Raw genomic sequence first — 22,816 nt, 5'->3', positions numbered from 1 at the left:
ATCGAGTATACAGTGTGATTAGTCCGCCCGCACCAGGCCTTCAATCCACCTGGACCACTCTCTAAGTCTACAGTATGACTGGTCCGCCCACACCGGGCCTTCAGTCAGCCTGGTCCACTTTCCGAGCCTCGGCATGTCTGGTCCGCCCTCTTGGGGCCTTCAGCCTATCTGAACCGCTCGCTGGGCCTTCGGAATATCCGGTCTGCCCTGGGTATGTTGGCCTACAGCACAAAGTAGGACCCGCCTAAACCCAACCCCCATCAAACAACCATGTGCACATACAACAATTAGTCACATAACAAATCCATAACCAGACAAACGGTCTAACAGATCGCATAGCATATCAACATCCTAACCAGGATTCCGACCTAACCGGTCACTAGCATAACATTACCCTATATACCGCGTACCGACCTTAACCGGGTCACTAACATAGCATTATCCTAAATATCGGGTACCGACCTTAACTAGGTCACTACATAATACCATCCTAAATACCAAGATGCAGATCTAGCAAAGCAATAACATAATAAACAATCCCTGGATTTCCATCGGATAAAGGGCCGGCCTTGGTGCCGTAGACCCTGTCGATATAGTGAGGATAACTCACCTGCTATTGCCGACTGAAGAGATAAGACCAAGCTGCTCCGACCACCGACACGAACTTCACCACAGACCACTACCAAAGAACCAATTCCATAAATACCAGAGTTACCAAAATGCTCTTGTGAGTCAAAGTGGTCAACTCTTGGTCAAAGTCAAAGTGCTCATTCAAAGTCAACTTTCCAGGTTGATTCTACTCGCCGAGTCAACTCGTCGACTCACCGAGTTCCCATTCCCAGAAAACTCTCATCAGACAACTTAACTCAAGTCGCCCCAAGACTCGCCGAGTCCAACGATATCTGAGTCCCATCCTGTCCGACTCACTGAGTTGCCGACCAACTCACTTAATCCATGGCTTTAACCAATAGAGGTTGGGGTTATGCGACCTGACTCATCGAGTCCAAGGCAATCTTCAACAGACTCGCCGAGTTGTTCTTCCAACTCATCGAGTACCTGCACAGGTTCATACAACTTGTCGAGTACACCCATGTGACTCGCCGAGTCTCTCCATTTCTCAATCCATTCAGAGGTTTTTCGAGCCATGCAGGGGCTCGAATCCATAGATCCACCCTTCTACAATCTAACCCTTACATAAAGTTCCAAACTTTATGTGAAACCAAGGAGATATAGGCCCAAAACACACTAGGGCTTGGGTTTTAGACAAAGGGGCTTCACCAACAACTCAATGACTGAAACTTTATGAAATTCTAGGCCATCATAAGTCTAGATCTAGAGTATCAACCTCAGCTCTAACTCCAACTCAAAATAGATCTCAAACAAGCTAAGGAACTCCACATCACCCACCAAGGATGAACCAAGAAGGAAATTATCTTGAGATTATGGCTTCTTACCTCTGAAATGTGCCCAAACAGATGTAGATCCCAGATCCACACAAGCCCCTAGATGCTAGCCTCTAATTCCTCAAGCTCTTTCCACCAAATTCCTCTTCCAATCTCTAATCTCCTCAACAATGAAGTCTCACACGAAAATTAGGGTTTTTGGAACTCTCAGGGGGATTAGGAGGTTGGGAGAAGGGCATAAAGTCCTTTAAATATGGTGCAGCCCTCGGGATTAGGGTTTTCTTTCTTCAGCTCCAACTCGTCGAGTCCAAGCTGCCGACTCGGCGAGTTGGCCACTTAAACCGCGAGAGAATCCCGCTCTGACTCGATTAGTAAGAAGGCCTACTCATCGAGTCCCTTTCCTAAATTTACACTTTGCACCCTCCAACTTCTTGCTTCCAAACTTGGGATGTTACAATTCTCCCCAATTAAATTAGGCTTCGTCCTCAAAGCCTGCGACAACACAAACTTCTGGATGATACTCCCATAATGCATCCACTGATCTTAAACCAACCCAGATTCCTTCAAACACTGCTATCGAAACCCTAAAATCCATATATTTCCTTGCAGGGTCCTGATCAACTGCTTCAAGCCGGCCACCGGCTTCTTTTCTCTGATGACAACACTCATCAACTATGTGCCACCTGAAGACACTACCTTACTTCCGTCTTACGTCATTCACCACTTGTGAAAGCTGGATACCACAAACACCCACTGTGCTCCACCAAGATACTAGTCCATCTTCGATCGCCCAAGATTGGCGATAACCCTGATAACTTACAACCTGGAATAAATCATCTTCCACCTCCTGGGTCTATCCCCTACGCGCTGACAAAATACCGCATCCCTCAGCTCCCATAAACCATCAACCAAACATATCGCGTAACCACTCGTACATGGCCCAGACAGCCTCGGGCTGGAATACCAAACACACCAATTCCAATCAATCATAGGGTCTGGTCATCCTCATGATTGAATACCCCAGATTGGAATACCTCCACACACATAACTCAAACCTACAACCATAATCGGAACTAAGGACCTTATACTTGCGTCACCCTCGAACCCGTCGGTTCGACACAACGGAGTGCAACCCACTCACACCTCCCTATCACGATCTCTAGGTCCTTGACCTCCGACTGTAATATCCTTATACAGTCCTCAACACCAGTCCAGACAACTCCCGAGTCTGTTAACCTGCTGTCTCACCTTCCTCTGTCCTAATCTCCAATATGGAACCACTATCCTCCTCCTCTTCCAAGGAGACTGAAAACATGCCTGCGCATCATCCAACATTGCCATAACCTCAACGGGTATCCAACCTGTATGTGCTTCCATATATCTGGTACAATCCCAGTGCTTACTACCAATAACTGAAGCACTTTCGATCATCCATTTACTCTGATGCCTTCCTTTCAGAAGACCCACACTCCTTCCGGAGCTACATACCTTTCCTTTCCAGGAAATCTACTCAACAACCCATACCACACCTATAAGTGCCACTGAGGTAAACTCCACTCAACACTAACCATTTAGAGCAACTGCTATCCTCGAACTCCCATATACTCCGAATCCGATCACATAACTAACTAGGCCCATGCACGGCCTCCAGCCAATTCCATCATCATGATCAGTACTTGGGGCCAAACCATATCGATTACTATTCCATGGCGACATATTTACTCATTCTCCTCATATCGATCCACTAACACATACAGAGTCTTCAGCATGACTCGACCACCTTTCCAGGCCTTCATCCAATCTGAACCACTCTCAGAACCTTTAGCATGTCTGGGCCGCCCTCCTGGGCCTTCAGCCCGTCTGGACCATTCCCCAAGCCTTCGGCCTGACTGGTACACCTTCCAACCTTCAGTCTACCCGGACCGCTCAAAACTATCGTACGTCACCCTGAACCATCCTCCCCGGGAATCTTTCCCATGCAGTCTGTTCTAGCCCTCTTGGGGTTCCGAACTCCAATTCCGTACCCGGGATCCTTTCCCTGGCCTAAACTCAGGCCTCACATCGACCGACTACCTTACCTGCGACCATGGTCTGTTCCCTGCCCCACTTTTCTATCACTTGCTCCAATCATGCCACACTCTCGGTTAACAACACTACTAAATCTAAACAGCTAACCAATCCTAGATACTTGCTGTTTTACCGGAGAATTTTCTAATTCTCCCCACCTGGTGTACCAACTACTAACTTCCGCTGACAAACTGGCATAACTCAATCAACGTTACTTGAATAAGTTTCCCCCTCTTTTCCCGGACTAAATCTCTCTGGAGTAAGCAACCTCCACATGTCACTCTCCCGACATCGCACATCCCGAACTCTAAGGAAAATTGAATCTCAACTGAACACTTCTCGCAACGCAGTTGCTATTCCAAGCAACGAGATCATATACCTTATCTTTCGACCAAGAATCCTCCTGAACGCTAACCAACGACAACTCCTAACTACTAAGATCCCCAATCATACTATGAATCATGCAAAAAAGGCGAACATATTTACAATACCACATAAGCAACAACATAACAAGATATCAAAATGGAAACATACCCGCAGCTGCATCCGGCTCTCCCCTGACCTCCTCTGCTATAAGATGGAAAGCGCGTCCCTTAGCCCTCAGAGGCTCTGCTCCACCCTGAGCTCCACCTATAATCCTCAAAGTGGCCGGTGCTGAAACCTGCACTGGTCTTGCAACAAGCTGTGGACAGTTGACCCTCAAGTGTCCAACTTGATGACAATGATAACAGATCCTCATATCCTGAGCCGGGATCGACTGACGGCAATCCCTCGCATAATGCCCCTCTTTACCACACTTGCAACACGCACCACCGGACCTACAAATTCCGACATGACCCTTCCCACACTTCTCACAAGTGCAGCTGCTCTGACCTCCAGCCCTGGAGTCAACGGTTTTGGACCGTTTTGGCGTCAGCTGCGACTGCACCGGGGTCTGCCTCTGCTCTCGTAACTGCAACTCCATCTCTAACTCCCGCCGCCTGGCGGCCTCCTGCAGCTTTAACAAGGTATCACACCTCTGCGTGGACACAAACTGCCTGATGTCCCTCTTGAGCATACTCAGATATCGGGACATCTGAGCCTGCTCCGAAGGAAACTTCGAGCAAAACATCGCCCTCTCAGTGAACATCCTGATGATCTCCGTCACCGACTCTGAATCCTACTTTAGCTCCAGGAACTCCTGAGCCAACCTCTCTCTCAACCCGTGGAACATAACGAGTGATGAACATCTCCCGAAACGGATCCCAAGTAACCGCATCCCGCTGTGCATCAGAATAAGATCTTGTAGTTAACCTCCACCAATCCTTCGCCCCGAGCCTCAAAAGGTGCAGAGCACACCTCACCCTCTGATCCACAGGGCATGAACACGTGAAGAAACAACCCTCCACATCTGACAACCATCTCATAGCAACGATCGGATCCTGAACTCCATCGAAAGTAGGGGGCTTCGTATTATCGAAGTCCCGATACTGAAAACGTCGACCGGTTCCTCCCCCTGCCGTTGTTACAGCCGTTATAGCTGCTGCGGCAGCTGCCTCCGCAAGAGCTTCATAGAGCTCATCAAAGTACTCAACCATGGCGGTCTTGATCGACCCAAACATCTCCGGCAACTTAGCCCGGAACATAGCAGCCACCTCATCATGCAGGATCTCACGAATCATAGCATCCAACTCATTCGTACACATCTGACCAATGACCTCGGGTGGTACTGATCCATCCTGATCACCCTCTCCTGATTCCGATCCCGAACCGGATCCTGCCCCGAGACGTCTTGTAATCGCCATACTGAAAATACACCACAAGATATAAGGCATTCCTCATAATAACCCCGAGAACTAGCACCCAACAAAACCCTAGGGGTTGTGACTTCCTGGATACGCGTATGGGTCCTGTGCTTTCAGTATTACGGGCGCATACTACCTTCCACACCTACCCATATTTGTATCAAGTATCACCACAACACCCTAACAATAGCATATACATAACGGACACTCGATCCCCACTCCTAGAGGAGCACCACTATTCCATAACCGATCTACCGATCTCACGCAACCCTCCCATCAATAAAACTTCCATCAACCTTGCAACACTAGTGTATGCTAGTCATACATAACGCTAGACCCTATAGACTTTCGAATATCCAATCCTACCCTAAGCTCCCAATCATACAAGAACGGAACATAAGGCCAAATCAAACATTCTTAGGATATAAGATCTTAATTATGTATAACCATGATGCATACACTAAATAACTATAGTAATGATGTCAATTTCATACAAAGGAAACCCTAGGCTAGCAGGCATCATATAATCAGGCAATTCTATCATGCAATTCCTGAAGATCCCTAGCCTAGTACTAGCATGTTGTTCTAACATATCACATAACCAACTAACTTGTATGGTATTTTTGGGTCTACTTAATGGCTTTGGCTGATCGTACCCTCTATATCCTCCTTTACTTATTTCGAATAACCTTTTGAAAATCCCTCCTTCATTTGAGACTGGATTCACACAAATGTTCCTCCAATTCACTCAAACCAAGGCTCTGATACCAACTTGTAACACCCATAAAATTAGAGCCAAATTAAAACATTTTATCGCATTCCAAAAACCATTAAGCTCATACATCTTGTTCTCAAAATAGTTTAAACATCAGAGTATCCCCCATAACAATATCACATAAATCATAAAACATGAGGAGCGGTACGATCACGCCTTCGCCTTGCCACGATCTCCAGAAGTACCTGAAACAATACACTGAACTGTAAGCCCGAAATCTTAGTGAGTTACCCCCAAAATACCAACCACACATAAACATACTCATAACATATCACAAATGGAACAGCCATGCACATCGGGTCTATTGTGTGACTGATCTGCCCGCACCGGGCCTTCAGTCAACCTGGTCCACCCTCCAAGTCTAGCCACGAACATCGACTCTATAGTGTGATTGGTCCGCCCGCACCGGGCTTTCAATCCACCTGGTCCACTCTCTGAGTCTACAGTATGACTGGTCCGCCCACACCGGGCCTTCAGTCGGCCTGGTCCACTCTCCGAGCGTCGGCACCTCTGGTCCGCCCTCTTGGGGCCTTCAGCCTATCCGGACCGCTCGCTAGGCCTTCGGAATATCTGGTCTGCCTTGGGTATGTTGGCCTACAACACAAAGCAGGACCCGCCTCAACCCACCCCCGTCAAACAACCATGTGCACATACAACAGTTAATCACATAACAAATCCTTAACCAGACAAACGGTCTAACAGATCACATAGCATATCAACATCCTAACCAATATTCCTACCTAACCGGTCACTAGCATAACATTACCCTATATACCGGGTACCGACCTTAACCAGGTCAATAACATAGCATTACCCTAAATACCGGGTACCGACCTTAACCAGGACACTAACATAATACCATCCTAATGTTGGATTAGTGTCTAAGTCCAAAACTATAATTGGTAAGACTTGACCCGACTCGGCATGGTCCATTTGGGTTGCATGGCATCAGGACATTTGGATAGACCGTTTGTGAGAAGAGGATATTTGTGACATATTAATATATTATAAGTTCTAATATATTAATATAAAATTATGTTATTTAATTAGTATTGATCAAGAATAAATTTGGACTTAATTTATTGATCAAAAGAGACTAATTAAATATATGAGGATTGATTGTGTAAATCATTCATTCTTATATATGTGGGCTTATGATCCAAGATTCCTTATGTTGGGTTTAGGCCATGTGGTGGTCCTTGGATACTCCATGGAGGTTAAAACCCATGGAGCATAAGGAATGGGTAAAGTCATGGGTTACATGGTGTAACCCTAATGTGCACACTATATAAGGACCCACTTAGCTCAAGAAATTGACACAAGTAATACACATATGAGGGCTAGTCAGTTTGAGCTTGGAGTGTCTTCTTCTCATGGTTATTCCAAGTGTTCATGATGTTGTGTGAACCATTTGAGGTGTCACACTTGGGGCACTAGGCTCTCAAGCTTCATGGAGTCAAGAAACAACAACAAGGTATGTATTCTATTTATTTTATTACCCAAGTATATGATATTTGTATGCTAGTATAGGGTAATATCTTGGAAACTTTATATTTGCATGTATAATAGAGAAAACATAAATCCAAGGTATTTAGGGTTGTATGTGCACCATAGGATGTTGTAGTATACTAAAACCCAACAGTGTTATCAGAGCCGTGGGTTGTTTTCTGTTATATTGATGCAAATGTTTTTTTTCAAAGTTGAAAAAAAAGAAAAAAAAAACATGACCTTTGTCAAATTTTAAGATAATTATTTGTTTTTGTGAAAAACTAATTATTTGTAAAATTTGAATAATTTGGTATATGAGTTGAATTAGGTCAAATTTAGTAAAAGATAAAATGATATGATTATTTTATTACTTTTAAAAGTTTGATCTAAAGAGTTTTTTGAAACCTCCATAAGTTATGGATATGAAAAGGTTTTAAAAAAATTGATTCAAAATTTTTATTGAGTTACAAAACTTGGTCTTAATGTTTTAAAGAATTCCATAACTTGTTCTTAAGTTATGCAACATGAAAAGTTTCATCATAAAACAAAACATTAAACTTCATAAGTTATGGAATCCAAAAGTTAGTTTTTATGTGTTTCCTTGATTTATGAGTTAGTTTAGATTAATGGAAAAAAATTGTGTTTTAGTTGTTTTCAATCCTTATTAATCTAGAGGTAGTTCATAAAATGTGTTTTTGTAACTTGTCCTCAAGTTACATAAAAGGTCACACTTATGAATCTTAAAACTCATAAAAGTTTCATAGGTTACATAAAAAAAATGAAGAGTCTTTTTCATTAAATAGTATTATGACTCTATAACTTGTCCTCAAGTTATGGATGTTTAAGAGTCACCTCTTTAAAAGTGTTATTAAAGAATAAGAGGTTACATAAAAAATGAAGAGTCTTTATTTTAATGAATCATTAAACTCATAAGTTATGAAATGAAATTTTTTTAATAGTTTCAAAAACTTTCCCTCATGTTTTGGAATTTGTAAAGTTTTCCCATGAATACTTTAATTCCAAGTTAAGCCCTTAGAATTTTAAAAGTTAAAATTCAACCCTTATACTTTATAATATTATAAGTTAATATATATATATATATATATATATATATATATATATATGTTTGTGTGTGTGTGTGTGTATAAGAGCAAGTCGTCATACCATTAGTAGGCCTCATTCACGAAGCCGGTCTATAAGGGGGTATAAGGTTACTGATGGGACATGGACCTCCGGCGAGTCTTCTGGTCTTTTGCTGCAGCGGAGATCTACTAGTCACAATCAGAGAGACGCGTTAGAGCCACCCCAGGGACTGTGCCCCGGGAGGGGACTCCGACGGTCAAGTTAGATAAGCTAGAAGATCTGAGATGGTTCTCCATAGCTGGAGGGAACCATCTTGGTGCTGGTGGTGGCTGACGGCGGCGGGTGGCGGCTGAGCCACCCGGCCGGAGTATAGTGGCGGCTGAGCCATGGGGGAAGATCTGGGGAAGGTCCCTCTCCATGGAGGAGGTATTGTTCATTATATAGGGGACAATTAGGTCAGGACTTGGGCCTGCCCAAATCAGGCCCAACTAGCAAGGAGCTGGATGAGGTCGCCCGGAGGCGCCGGGCGAGGCTAGCGGGCGTGCACCAGGCAAGGCTGGCGGGTGCGCACCAGGAAAGGATGGCAAGGGAGTGCCAGGCGAGGGAGCGCCTGGCTGAGCCGGAAGGAGAGTCCCCAGCAGGGCTGGCAAGGGAGAGCCAGGCAAGGCTGGCAAAGGAATGCCAGGCAGGGTTGGCAGGAGCGCGCCAGGCCAAGCTGGCGCGCTAGAGCAATCTAGGTCATGCTAATGGACCATATACCATCAGTTACTGCCTATAAAAATGGCAGTTTAATGGGTGTCCACTCTCACCCACCGCTTCCTTGACTGGTGGAGGGTCGTTAGCCAAATGGGTAAGAAAAGGACTATAATTCTCCCTTCATTAAAAGTATTAAGGATGAATACTAAGTAACTAAACATTATTAAATTCCCAATCTTAGTTACTTAGGAAAATGTGAATTCGGTGCTAACCCATCAAATTACACTTTTCACTTTCTTAAGTCAGTTAGTGGAGCATGTGTGGTTAACCGGCACACTAGCTTGATTTAACAAGGTAGGAAATAGGTAACTTAATGTTTATCATAGCATCGGTGGAGCGTGTGTGGTTCACCGGCACATCGATTGAGGGGTAAATATTAAGGGTACCAAGTATATTTGCATGGTTATTCACACCTTGTTTTGTGATCCTCGGCATCCCAATCACAAAACCTGAAGGGCACACTCGAGATAGAAACATGCCATTGAAAAGTTCAATGAATCTCAAAGGAACCTAGGAGTTTCAAAACCAATTAAAACCTAATAATACATTTCGTTTATCTTGGTGGAAATTGGTGAATCGTCATTCACCTACCTTCAAATATTTTATAGCTTGGATTACAGCATCCCTCTTCCAAGTTATAAAATAGTTTGTAGGTTCCTAGCCTTGATATTTCATATTGGGTGTTATATTAAGGACTTTAGATCAACTATCTTGAATATCTCCCAAAAGATGTCTCGTTCAGACATCTATGTTCCTACCAAATCTCTTGGAACTTCACTTCCTCCACCTCCTCCAATTATTCACCCTATCCCACAAGTTCAAGGTCACTCTAGCCCTATTGGCAAGCAAAGTCTATGTGTGATTGCATCTTGGAGATAAAGTCACATATTGACAAGACGGGAGAGTTAGGTGTCAAAGTCTTGAGAAAGTTGGATGTCCAATCACTTTCTAAGTCACATAGTGAGTTCCTTTGGGACTCCTATGAAACAGACTATGACAAGACCCTTAATGATCTTATCTATTTTCTAAGATCCACTTCCCAAAACTTTATGGACATTGACAATGATGACACTGGAAATCCAGAAAAAGCATTCTCTTCCCAATGGAAAGGGATCGGCCATAGTCAATTCAGTTGACCAAATGGTAAAGAGAAAGGCTAAGTTTGAGATAGTCCCATGTACCATTACTAAAGAGTCCATATGGTTATATTGCCAAAGTAAGGGACATTGATTGCGAAGCAGCCTATTTACCTAAGGATGTTAAAGTCAATAAGTTTGACTCTACTTCATGTACAGTCCACTATCTGACTCTGTTAAGTTTCTATTATGAGATTCTTGTTACATGATGTGACTGGGTCACATGTTGATGTTTTAAGAATCAAAGAAAAGTGAAGAAACTTAAAAGAAGAGTATGTTGAATCTGATTGCGAAGATGGATTTCTATCACTTGGTTGAAGATCGGATTCTTGAGCTACTCCTTAGGAGTTATGATAGATTGCTAGGAAACATGTAATAGCATAGTTTTCATTTTATGTTGCATTGTAAGGAAAAGTTTCTTCCACATTTTAAAATAAATAAAAGTTTTTTTTACTTTATTTTTATCTCCTTACAATGGCATTCATGAAAACTTCATGTTTGTATGTTTATAGCAATATTGGAAATATGAATTTGATTCTTTCATTTGTGGTAGTGTCAAAATTTACCAAATAAGGAAAGATTCTCATCACCCAAGTTTCAATTAGACCGAAACTTGGAATCATACAAGGCGTTTAGTGTGATGTATGAGAACTTTCAACATTGGAAAATTAAAACTAGTTCCGTGTTCACATGTATATGTGACTCAAGAGAAGGAATAAAGGATCAAGTACACATTTTTGTGCATTAGCCAAAGTTCACCACAAAAGATGGATAAGACTATTCGTCATGATTTACTAAGGTTTAGTAAATATGATTATACTTACAAACTTAAGTATAATTCTAAGACATTGGAAAAGTTCCAAATGTATGGCAGAGCGAATAAGAAGAATCTAATTAGGCAAAAGGATAAAATTTTCTCAAATCTGAAAAGATGGGAGAGTACTTTAGTATCATGTATATATGATCATCTTAATGATTAAGAGACCTTATCACAATTCATCCTCTAAGTGCATTCTGATAGCTAAGAAGAGGAGTCGTGAATTTTTGAAGTGGTTAAATTAAGAAGATGAGTCATACTGCATTCCAAAACAAATCTTAGAGTCATACTCCAAGATTGGAACTGGAGTGACATATCTTAAAGAAGGTTTATAACACTTGTTAAATGTAAGAGTAAAAGCTTTCTACTCTTGTACATTTGAAATTGGTAAGTTGTGATGTTTTGGATAAAACAAAGACCAACTAAGGCCAATTGTGTGAAGTGTTAGTCTTGATTAGAATCCACACTATTTCCTTGAATATTTGGCAAGCAAGTCTTATAGGTCAAGAAGACAGTGGGAGTCTAACAAATCATGATATAGTTTCAAGAACTAATCAAGAATAAAACCTATATTTCATCACCAGCACACAACTAGTGGTTTATAACCTATTGTGTTGACATTTCTATCCCCATTCCAGTTAAGTTGGCTAGAACATTTGAGTTCTACATGTTCTCAATTGTTTGCATAACTACTTGGAAGCAATGGTAGGCCCTTGTGCTGCCAGGTGGCCAGAGGTTAAGATTGCACAAGTTCAATCCATATGAGTTAGGATTTGTCACTAACCTACTCTTGTGATTATGGTTTTGACAAATTCACGTGGATAAGAACACATACACCATAAAATCTAAGGGTCATAAGGTTTCTCTCCGATTCATGAAAATGATGGTGAGGAAACACTTCCACCAAGTAGATTTTAAGTAAGATAGCAATTTTAATCTTTGCATTCTCAAAGTCGTTAGTGGAGCGTGCATGGTTATCCGACACTCTAACATGGACTTATGAGAAATGGCAAAAGTCTAAACAATTGAGACTATGATTACGACATCCCTTTTCATAGTTCTAAAATTATTTAGACACACCTGTGAGTTATCTAAAATAAGGTGTATGATTTTGATAAAGTCTTATTAAAGCAATCTAGTATCAGAAATCTGAACTTTGGTAAGAAAGTCAATAAAGTATTGACTTATAGAAGTCCAGCTGTTTTCTAGATACATGTCAAAGTTAGTAGGAGCATAATTTTTATACTAATAATCATCATGTTAGTGGGAGCATGATAATTATGATAAGTATTGCAAGTTAGCAATGTTAATTATAGAAAACAAAAGTTTCAATTCGTGAAGTTGCAGGGGTTGAAAAACTTGTTTTGCTATAATTAAGGGAGAGGATATACTTCATTTCAGTTCTAAAGGCTTAGATTGAGACCTTAATCATATTTAGTCAAGAATATATATGAATTTTATGTTGGTTTGGTTCAACTTAAGAAAATTCATATATATTGCGTTCTCAAAATTCGATTATGATTACGGCATCCCTCTTCATAGTCAAAATTTTGAGAACATGGCAAATAAAAAATATTGCAAAAGAGTGATCTAGAATCAAGTATTTATGTGAAACATCAGGAATCGTGTCCCATTTGATTTGGGTACAGGATCGATTGCATGTGCTATAATATTTATCCTTTCTAAATTCTTCCAAATGCTCAGGGCATTAAGAAAGGAAAAGTCTAGAACTGGATATGACTAAAATGATTAGGCAATTGTCGAGAACAATCTAAGGTTTACCAAAGATTGGTTGCTCAGGGACAGTTGGAAGTATAGTGTTAATTTTGGAAGGACGATGTTGACATATTCTGAAAAGAGGCAACTCTTGTTTAGAAGTGATAGTCAAAATGGGAATATGGGAAGGTGGAAGTTGTTCAATAAATCTGTGTAAGATTAGGAAACTTAATGCAAGAAGGATGTTTCCATAGAGTTGATCTCCATTGGAATGCTCTGTAATATTTGTTGTCAAGTATTTGTGATTTTGTGTATAATCATTACAAGAGGATCAATGCATATAACTTTAGAATCTAACAGAGTTCGGCAAATGGCATGAATTTGGAATTCTTGCATTTGCGGTAGGGACTTGGGACTGTGAAATGAGAATCATTGGAGTTATGTTCAATGGATCTATTTCACAAAGTAAGGATCATAGACAAACATAGTGTGCATACTTGGTGTATGGCAAAGCTATTGTTTAGAAAAACATAGTGTACATGCTCGGAGCATGCGACAACTAGTGTTTTTTAATTCAAGAATAAAGTTGATAGCTGAAACAGTATGCAATGAATAATGTGTAATCATATAGTGATAAATAAAAGGTGATTTATTTATATTCATAAGTTCTGAGACCATATTGGATTCAATTATTCTTGTGTTTCATTTTGCATGTTTTGACTTCCAGAATAACTAGGTCGTTCTTCCTGAATGACTAAGTTATTCAAACCATCCACAGTCAGTCATATGTTGGAAGTAGATATGAATCAAGACTATCATGGGTTGGGCTTGTAGAGGTCTAAGATGTTGGACAAGCTGGTGCTACAACACTCATGAGTGCTCATAAGTTCTGAGTATTGGATTCAACCCGCGCTCATTGGAATCACTTCATGGATTTTATCACGTGTGATCATGAGACAATAATATCTTATATTCTTCAAACCTAGAGATATGAGTTGTTACTATGAGTTGGTTATACATTGATTGCACGAAAACGCATTGGTAACTCGATGTTATAAAACGTGCCTTTGTGTGTGATTTAACAAGTAGTAGAACAAGCTATATGACTCGAAGTTTATCCATTCCTTTTACCTTCGGGATAAAAGTGATATCTGTGGGCCCCTCGATGATTTAATGATGACACATGTGAGTGCTTGGCCAAGCCAAGACTGATTTGATCTGTTCAATCAATCAGTCGTCATAAATCGGAAATCGGGAAACAACAAATGGACAGAGAGAATGATTTTAATCCATGTCTCAGTCCATATGATATATAGAATGGAGGAATATATGATCCCTTATCTAATGGACAAGTCATTGACAAAGGTCAGAGTTCATCGACAAGGTCAGAGTTCGACAACAGCCTTTGAGAGCTACGATTGCCAGTTAGGTTTGAAGTCATACGCAATAATAGTTTTAGACTTATCCAAGTGGGAGACTGTTGGATTAGTGTCTAAGTCCATAACTATAATTGGTAAGACTTGACCCGACTCGACATGGTCCATTCGGGTTGCATGGCATCGGGACATTTGGATAGACCGTTTGTGAGAAGAGGACATTTGTGACATATTAATATACTATAACTTCTAATATATTAATATAAAATTATGTTATTTAATTACTATTGATCAAGAATAAATTTGGACTTAATTTATTGATCAAAAGAGACTAATTAAATATATGAGAATTGATTGTGTAAATCATTCATTCTTATATATGTGGGCTTATGATCCAAGATTCCGTATGTTGGGTTTAGGCCATGTGGTGGTCCTTGGATACTCCATGGAGGTTAAAACCCATGGAGCATAAGGAATGGGTAAAGTCATGGGTTACATGGTGTAACCCTAATGTGCACACTATATAAGGACCCACTTAGCTCAAGAAATTGACACAAGTAATACACATATGAGGGCTAGTCAGTTTGAGCTTGGAGTGTCTTCTTCTCATGGTTATTCCAACTGTTCATGATGTTGTGTGAACCATTTGAGGTGTCGCACTTGGGGCACTAGGCTCTCAAGCTTCATGGAGTCAAGAAACAACGACAGTGTATGTATTCTATTTATTATATTACCCAAGTATATGATATTTGTATGCTAGTATAGGGTAATATCTTGGAAACTTTATGTTTGCATGTATAATAGAGAAAACATAGATACAAGGTATTTAGGGTTGTATGTGCACCATAGGTGTAGTATACTAAAACCCAACACCTAAATACTAGGATGTAAATCTAGCAAAGCAATAACATAACAAACAATACCCAGATTTCCATCCGATAAAGGGCCGACCTTGGTGTCATAGACCCTGTCGATATAGTGAGGATAACTCACCTGCTATTGCCGACTGAATAGATAAGACCAAGCTGCTCCGACCACTAACACGAACTTCACCACAGAGCACTACCAAAGAACCAATTCCATGAATACCAGAATTACCAAAATGTCCTTGTGAGTAAAACTGGTCAACTCTTGGTCAAAGTCAAAGTCCTCATTCAAAGTCAACTTTCCAGGTTGATTCTACTCACCGAGTCAACCCGTCGACTCGCCGAGTTCCCATTCCCAGAAAACTCTCATAAGACAACTTAACTCCCCGAGTCGCCCCAAGACTCGCCGAGTCCAACGATTCCTGAGTCCCATCATGTCCGACTTACTGAGTCGCCAACCGACTCACTTAATCCAAGGTTTTAACCAAAAGAGGTTGGGGTTCTGCGACCTGACTCACCGAGTCCAAGAACAGACTCGCCGAGTTGTTATTCCAACTCGCCAAGTCCCTGCACATGTTCATACAACTCATCGATTACACCCATGTGACTCGTCGAGTCTCTCCATTTCTCAATCCATTCAGAGGCTTTTCGAGCCATGCAGGGGCTCCAATCCATAGATCCACCCTTCTACATAAAGTTGCAAACTTTACAAGAAACCAAGGAGATATAGGCCCAAAACACACTAGGGCTTGGGTTTTAGACAAAGGGGCTTCACCAACAACTCAATGACTGAACCTTTATGACATTCTAGACCATCATAAGTCTAGATCTGGAGCAGCAACCTCAGCTCTAACTCCAACTCGAAATAGATCTAAAACAAGCTAAGGAACTCCACATCAACTACCAAGGATGAACCAAGAAGGAAATTAGCTTGAGATTATTGCTTCTTACCTCTGAAATGTGCCCAAACAGATGTAGATCCCAGATCCACATAATCCCCTTGATGCTAGCCTCTAATTCCTCAAGCTCTTTCCACCAAATTTCTCTTCCAAGCTCTAATCTCATCAACAATGAGGTCTCACACGAAAATTAGGGTTTCTAGAACACTTAGGGGGACTAGGAGGCTGGGAGAAGGACATAAAGCCCTTTAAATAGGGTGCAACCCTCGGGATTAGGGTTTTTGTTTGGTGCATAAATTTCACCTTTTCATAAGCTAATTTCATGTTTATTTATAGCATTGCATTGCATTTTTAGTGTAATATTCATTCATTTTGCATTTAAGGACATTATCGAGGATCTATCGATATTTCACCATTTTTGTGGATGTTTCAGGGTGATTTGAAGATTGGAGCATGCATAGGATGGTCAAGGGAAGCTCTCGGTGAAATTTCGGAACTTTCAGAGCTAAATTGAAGAAATGAAGAAAATTGGAGATTGGCTATCTTACAATTCATTACACGCCTCGCGCTTTGGCAAGGCATACATTACGCGGCCGCGCTTTGGAAGTATTTCAGCACATCAGAGTCATTACACGGCCGTGTAATGGCAAGGCATGTGTTACACGGGCCGTGTAACGTGATTTGATTGAAATTCAAATTCTTAACTTTGGATTTATCATGTTCTTCTGGAATATTCAAACATAACTTCGGCTTGGAATTGTAAGGGGGCAATTTTGGTGTATCATATCATCATCTAGCATCTTGGAAACACATTATTTTACATTTTTTAAGTTAATTTGAAGATCAAACTAGTTGAATTCGTAGTTTCACTTAGACATGTGAGGTTGATTTCTAAATCATTTCTGATTCTGGATTCCTAAGTGTTTGTTGTTAAGTTGTAATTTGCACTTGACTTTATGTTTATTATCTAGTAATCTTTGATTTCGACTTAATTTCATGTTTGATTGGTTCTCTTTTCACTTGACCAATGAATTAGGGTTCTTATCAATTTAGTTAATCAAATTGTGAAATTCGTATATGTTTTATGATTTGATGTTAGTAACATGCACTTAATTGGTTGTAATTAGATCAAAAATTAGTGTAATCAAAGATTAGATGTTCATATTCCCGAACTTATGAGGAATGTTGGATATTGTTGGTAATTGTTGCAAGATCTTAATGTCATTTAATGATTTGATGCAAGAACTTGTTTGAATTAAATCAATTAAATGAAGTTTTATTTAAATAACATGTTTTGAATAAAACACTTTTGTCAACTTGGGTATTAGAGCTTGTTAATATCTAAATTACCAACCTAGATTGAACATGAATCATTGTCATATTACATCTTACAACATAATGCATGTATAGGAATCCGAATCGGAAATGTATTTCTTTTATTGATTTTTAGTAGTAATCTTGTTTACTTATGAAGTTTAATTCGAGTTCAAACACAATCCCCCATTTTAATTTTTGCTTGTATGATGTGTGAGAATATGGCTAAATAAAAGTTCTTGTGTTCCTGTGGACCGACCCTACTTACTCTATATTATCTCTAGTGTATGAAGTAACAGTGACTTGAATTTTATTATTATTATTTTATCCCATTATTTGTTCGTTTGACAACCTAACAGTTTTCTTTCTTCAGCACCAACTCGTCAAGTCCAAGCCGCTGACTCGGCGAGTTGGCCACTTAAACCGCAAGAGAATCCCGCTCCGACTCGGTGAGTAAGCAGGCCTACTCGTCGAGTCCCTTTCCTAAATTTACACTTTCCACCCTCCAACTTTTTGCTTCCAAACTTGGAATGTTACAGAAGGTTTCACATCTGCTCGTCCATCATCGCAATGAATTCATCCTTGATCATGCTAAACATACCAAAAAGATCCTCCAAAATGACCCTCGAAACCTATGCGTCAATCAAGTCACGTAACTCAACATCACTCGATCTAGAACGAGATCCTAAAAACCGGAACCAGAAGCATCTCCTTAACGAGTTATCACCATTCTCAAACAAAATAGAAAGGTCAAAACATGCATATAGTGTCACCCCACACTATACACCAACTACCAATATATCTGAACCCATGTGACTTTTCCTGATTCAAATAAAAGATCATGTGTTTCCTATAGAACATGCCCATACTACCTTCCATGCCTATCCATACTTTCCCCAAGAATCATCCCAAAGGTCCTAACTTATTCCATTCAGTTACTATTATACATCCTATCTTAATAGTGTACACATATACTAAGATACTTCCTATGCAATCTTAGGATTTCCCACTATACTCGTGTGTTGTGATGATCTCTAGTAATGTCAACAAATTGCCTCGTAAATGCAGGTTGTACCTAACATAGATAAAACAGATGTTCGAATAGATGTATCTACCATAAGGTCTTCATCAAATAAGAACATACGGCTAAATCAAAAATTCTAAGGCTATTTGTAGAAATCATGTATCGCCCTAAAGCATTCATCTAACAATCAATCTTCATCAGCATAAACCATAACAGGTGCAAAGTAGACACACATATTAGGCATAAAAATGAATCTCTCCTAAATAGGCATTACAACATGCAGTCTTGAGTATATCCTTAACCTAATTCTAGCATGCATAATATACTTTAGCATTCTAGCATAACAACCATGTATGGATATTTTGGGAAATACTTGAGCTTTGAATAATTTTACGCATCACATCATTTTTCTTAATAGAAAAACTTTTTATAAAAACATTTTTGTAAAAAAGATTCTCCCACTCCTTAGTTTGAGTTCAGATGCACCCACTACTAGCATGAATCCCCCAACCCAAGACTTTGAGATCAACTTGTAACGTCCAAAAAATATAAAACAACATTTTCATTTTAACACTAATAAAACCATTCCAATTTCATTGCACGATAGATAGATAACCAAAATATGAATTTGAAATTCCAAACCAAATATAAGAGTAATAAATATAAACTTCATATAGTGTGGAAATCTCCAGTAGATGTGATATAATCAAGTCGAGCCCTTCCCCTTCCTACCATAACAGTCTGCAATATTTTAAATTTGAAATCGTAAGCACAAAACTTAGTGCATTCCCCAAAATACCATATTCTCATACGATAACGGGCATAGCCCAACATATTCGTTTCATTCATGCGGGCCCATCCCAATGGGCCTTGCCTAACAATCGTATACACATACAAGCAACATGCATACATTAACAACCAATGTCCTACGTAGTATAGTGAGAAGACTCACCTAATAAATAGATCAAATAATCTCAACTGTAAGTGAATAATGTAAATGTCGATCTCACAAAACACATAGAAATTAAATAAAAGGTCAAACCTCAGTCTATGATCTTAAACCCTAACGTTTGACCTAAGGTCAAACTTAGTCAAAAGGTCAAAAAGTCAACTTTTGGGCATATAGGCCCCCAACGCCCAATGTTCACTACATGAAAAATTAGTTGAGTTCTAGAATAAATCAGGCGTGTTTCAAAAAATATCAGAAAGCTCCCCCGCACCCTAAACCGACACGTAGCGTTTAAACCCATTTCATAAGGCTTTTTCGACTTAATCCAATAAGTCATGGCTCAACTTTCTAGATCTAAATCTCATTAATGTATTAATGGATAAAGTTTTCAACTTTATCCATTAAGACATTCCAATCATGCAGGATCTAAACTTTAATACTAAAAAATAACATAAAGGACCATATAAATTGCATGACTTAATGGTAAGGCACATAACAAAAAGGTGTAAGAGTTCTATCAGTTCCAAAAAAACACAAGTAAAATGGACCAAAAAGTGAATAATATAAGTAATAACGAGATCTAATGATAGAAAGAGCAAGTTAGGAACTTTATTATCAGAACGGTCCAGAAATTAAGTAACTTTGTTGGATCTAAACTTGGATCTTCCTTCTATGCCACAAGGAGAACTTCTTGATCTTCAACCTTCACTCAAAAAGGAAGAATTAAGATCACAAATCATCAAAATGTTCAAGAACAAGAGAGTAAATGTTAGGGTTTCTGAAAAATCGTTCAAAAGGTGATGGAGGCTGAGAATGATCAATACCCTAGGGCTTAATAACCAATAAATAGTCCCAAAACCATAAAAGAAATGATCCACCCATGGGTTAGGCGCCCCACACCCTGGTGCTTTAGGGTAAAAAGTCTAGATTTTTTTTTTTCAGTTTTTCATATTTCAATGAATTAAACAGAATAAAGCCAAAATAAATTATGTACTGAGAATACGGATATTACAAGAATTGTTAAAATACCATTGACTTGTCTTTTCAACAAGGACTTTTCATGTCAATCAGACTATAAAAATATATACTTTGATTATAAAATTCAAACATTTAATAAGATTTGTCATTTCAACAGGGAGTTGTCATTTCAATCTGACTACTTTAGACCTAAAAATGGTATGTCTTCCCATCATCCAAATTTTGAGTGTGATATGTACATGAATAGTCTTTGTTACATAGAAAATACAATTAAAAAAGAAACACCTCAAACAGATTTTGTATAAAAGAGTTATCAAGGTTCAAATTTAGATATTATTTTTTGTTTTTCACCAATGAAACTTACTTTAGACCTAAAAATGTATGTCTTCTTGACACTCATATTTGAAGTGTGAAATGTTTGTGGATAGCCATTGCCACATAACTTGATAAAAAAAACATCCAACACAAACGAATTTCATAAGATTCTGCCCCCGCTTAGGTTAGTTTTGCTTCCTTAAATATCGGGTTGCCAAGGGTTGTTTCCGGAGGAAATGAGATTAGAACCCATGATTTAGCAGTTGGTTGAGCAGTCGTGGCGGACAAACACAAACAACAAGCAAAGTCTTGGCTCGCTCTTATTGGGAGGTTGTTCAACCAGACTGGCGAAGTTGAGTATTGACACAAACAATAAGAGGACGAGCTTCCCTTCACTCCTCGAGATGATGGGTATCAAATCTTGCCTTGGCCACTACACCCAGCATGGCATGAACCCATCTCAGATCAAACCCAAAGCACCGCTCCATATCTCGAACGTCCTTCTGAATGTCTTCAAAGACATCAACTGGTACCTCCCCCATTACATAAGCGAAGAAATGATAGTAGCTCATTGTTTTATAGGCTTTATCATATTCATTCGGAAGAGTTTAGGTAAGACTTTCAAAGAGACTCTCGACGGGAGAATCTAGGCGCTTCTCCTTGAAAAGGAAAGGTAGGAGCACTTTAACGACGGAATGTACATATGCGCGTGAAGGTGCCGGACAATTTAAGGCTCTTTTTTGCCTTCAGTAAAACCGGGCAAAACATTAGCTAAGTTGATTCAACTCGGTCAAATGCAACGGCTATATGTTGTTGGGGCTAAAAGTGAATTATGCTTTGTCACCCGGGATCCACCACAGGTTGGGTTTGCAAGTCGTGTGATGGGTGACTATCCAGCACGGTTCGTAGAGCACTTTTATTTTGCGCTGGTGAATGGAAGCCCCCCTATCAAGCAAGAAAGAAGCGGCTCTTCCCACAGCGGAGTCTGCATTGACTTTATTTATTATTATGGTAAATCAGTGTATCAAGATGTCAATCTTAGATCTTATTTCGGTTCGATACGTCCACCTACTAGACTCACCTTTGGCTTTCGTCTCGACAGGTGTATTATCCTCTACTATTCTATGTTCTTCCCGAAAGCATGCTAATCCCTATGTTGTCCAGAGTTGAGCATCTTAAATTCGTTGGGATCAAGCTTTTCCTCTGCAGGGGCCTTGTGCAGTAAACCCCCTACAGGCGGTCGTCCGTCGTCGTAAAGTAGTCCCCACAAAGCTTTCGGGAAGAGGGGTTGTATATTCAAAGTTAGGGAAAAACTATATTTTTGTAAGACAAGTTGCAAAAATTTGTACAGATTTTCATAGTCAACATAATTTTTCCACGGTCGTCGTTTTGCTAAAAAAACCAAATTATACATTTTCACTATATGGTTATGTGAAAAATCTTGATTATTTGGATCATTTATTATTATTTTTTTTGTTATATTTTAGTAATTTTTTTTATAAAATGACTATTATAATCATTTTCTCTTAAATTTATAAATATTCAAATCTTTCTTTACTTCAATCCACACAAAAAAGAATCCTTACATTACACAATTTATAATACCAAAAATCACAACTTATTATATGTATTTTTATAATAATTACTCATATATAATCTTTAAGCTATTTGTTTTAAATGTTTTGAGAAAATTAAATTAATACCATTACGAAAAAAAAACCATCAAATATTTGATAATAAAATTTAAACTCACAAAAAGATAAATATTATTGAGGCACAAACACAAGGGAACAAAAAGCAAAACATTGTAAAAAATAAAGGAGCAAAGCGTACGTACTTGATCTGACCTATCTGCGCGTGCCTTCCGGAACAATTTTTAAGAGATTCATCTGAAATGAGATTCCTGTTGTGTGGATGGGACAAAGCTTTGAATCGGTGGTCATGGCCGCAGGAAACGACGTGAGGTGGTGGTGGTGGCGGTTGCTAACTGATGGTGGCGACTCTAATCTCCTCGATCCACGAGAGGTGAAACTCATCTCCTGTTGTCGCCCCACCACTTGGCGCGTTGCC

General features: G+C 39.7%; 1 long non-coding RNA gene across 1 annotated transcript in view; it reads right to left on the bottom strand.

Annotated features, from left to right (window-relative positions):
- Window positions 1-6,043: 6,043 nt before the first annotated feature.
- LOC128133953 (uncharacterized) overlaps window positions 6,044-22,816 on the bottom strand; it is a 16,984-nt gene continuing 211 nt past the window's right edge. The window contains exons 1-2 of the long non-coding RNA XR_008232273.1: window positions 22,584-22,816; window positions 6,044-6,214 (exon numbers count right to left, since the gene is read on the bottom strand). The exon at window positions 22,584-22,816 is cut by the window's right edge and continues 211 nt beyond it. This is a non-coding gene — a long non-coding RNA (uncharacterized LOC128133953). The remainder of the gene's footprint in view (window positions 6,215-22,583) is intronic.

This window comes from Lactuca sativa, chromosome 4 (genome assembly GCF_002870075.4).
Source record: "Lactuca sativa cultivar Salinas chromosome 4, Lsat_Salinas_v11, whole genome shotgun sequence".
Taxonomy (NCBI): Eukaryota; Viridiplantae; Streptophyta; class Magnoliopsida; order Asterales; family Asteraceae; genus Lactuca; species Lactuca sativa.
The sequence above is the reverse complement of the archived record's forward strand: the minus strand, read 5'-3'. Positions and strand labels throughout refer to the sequence as shown.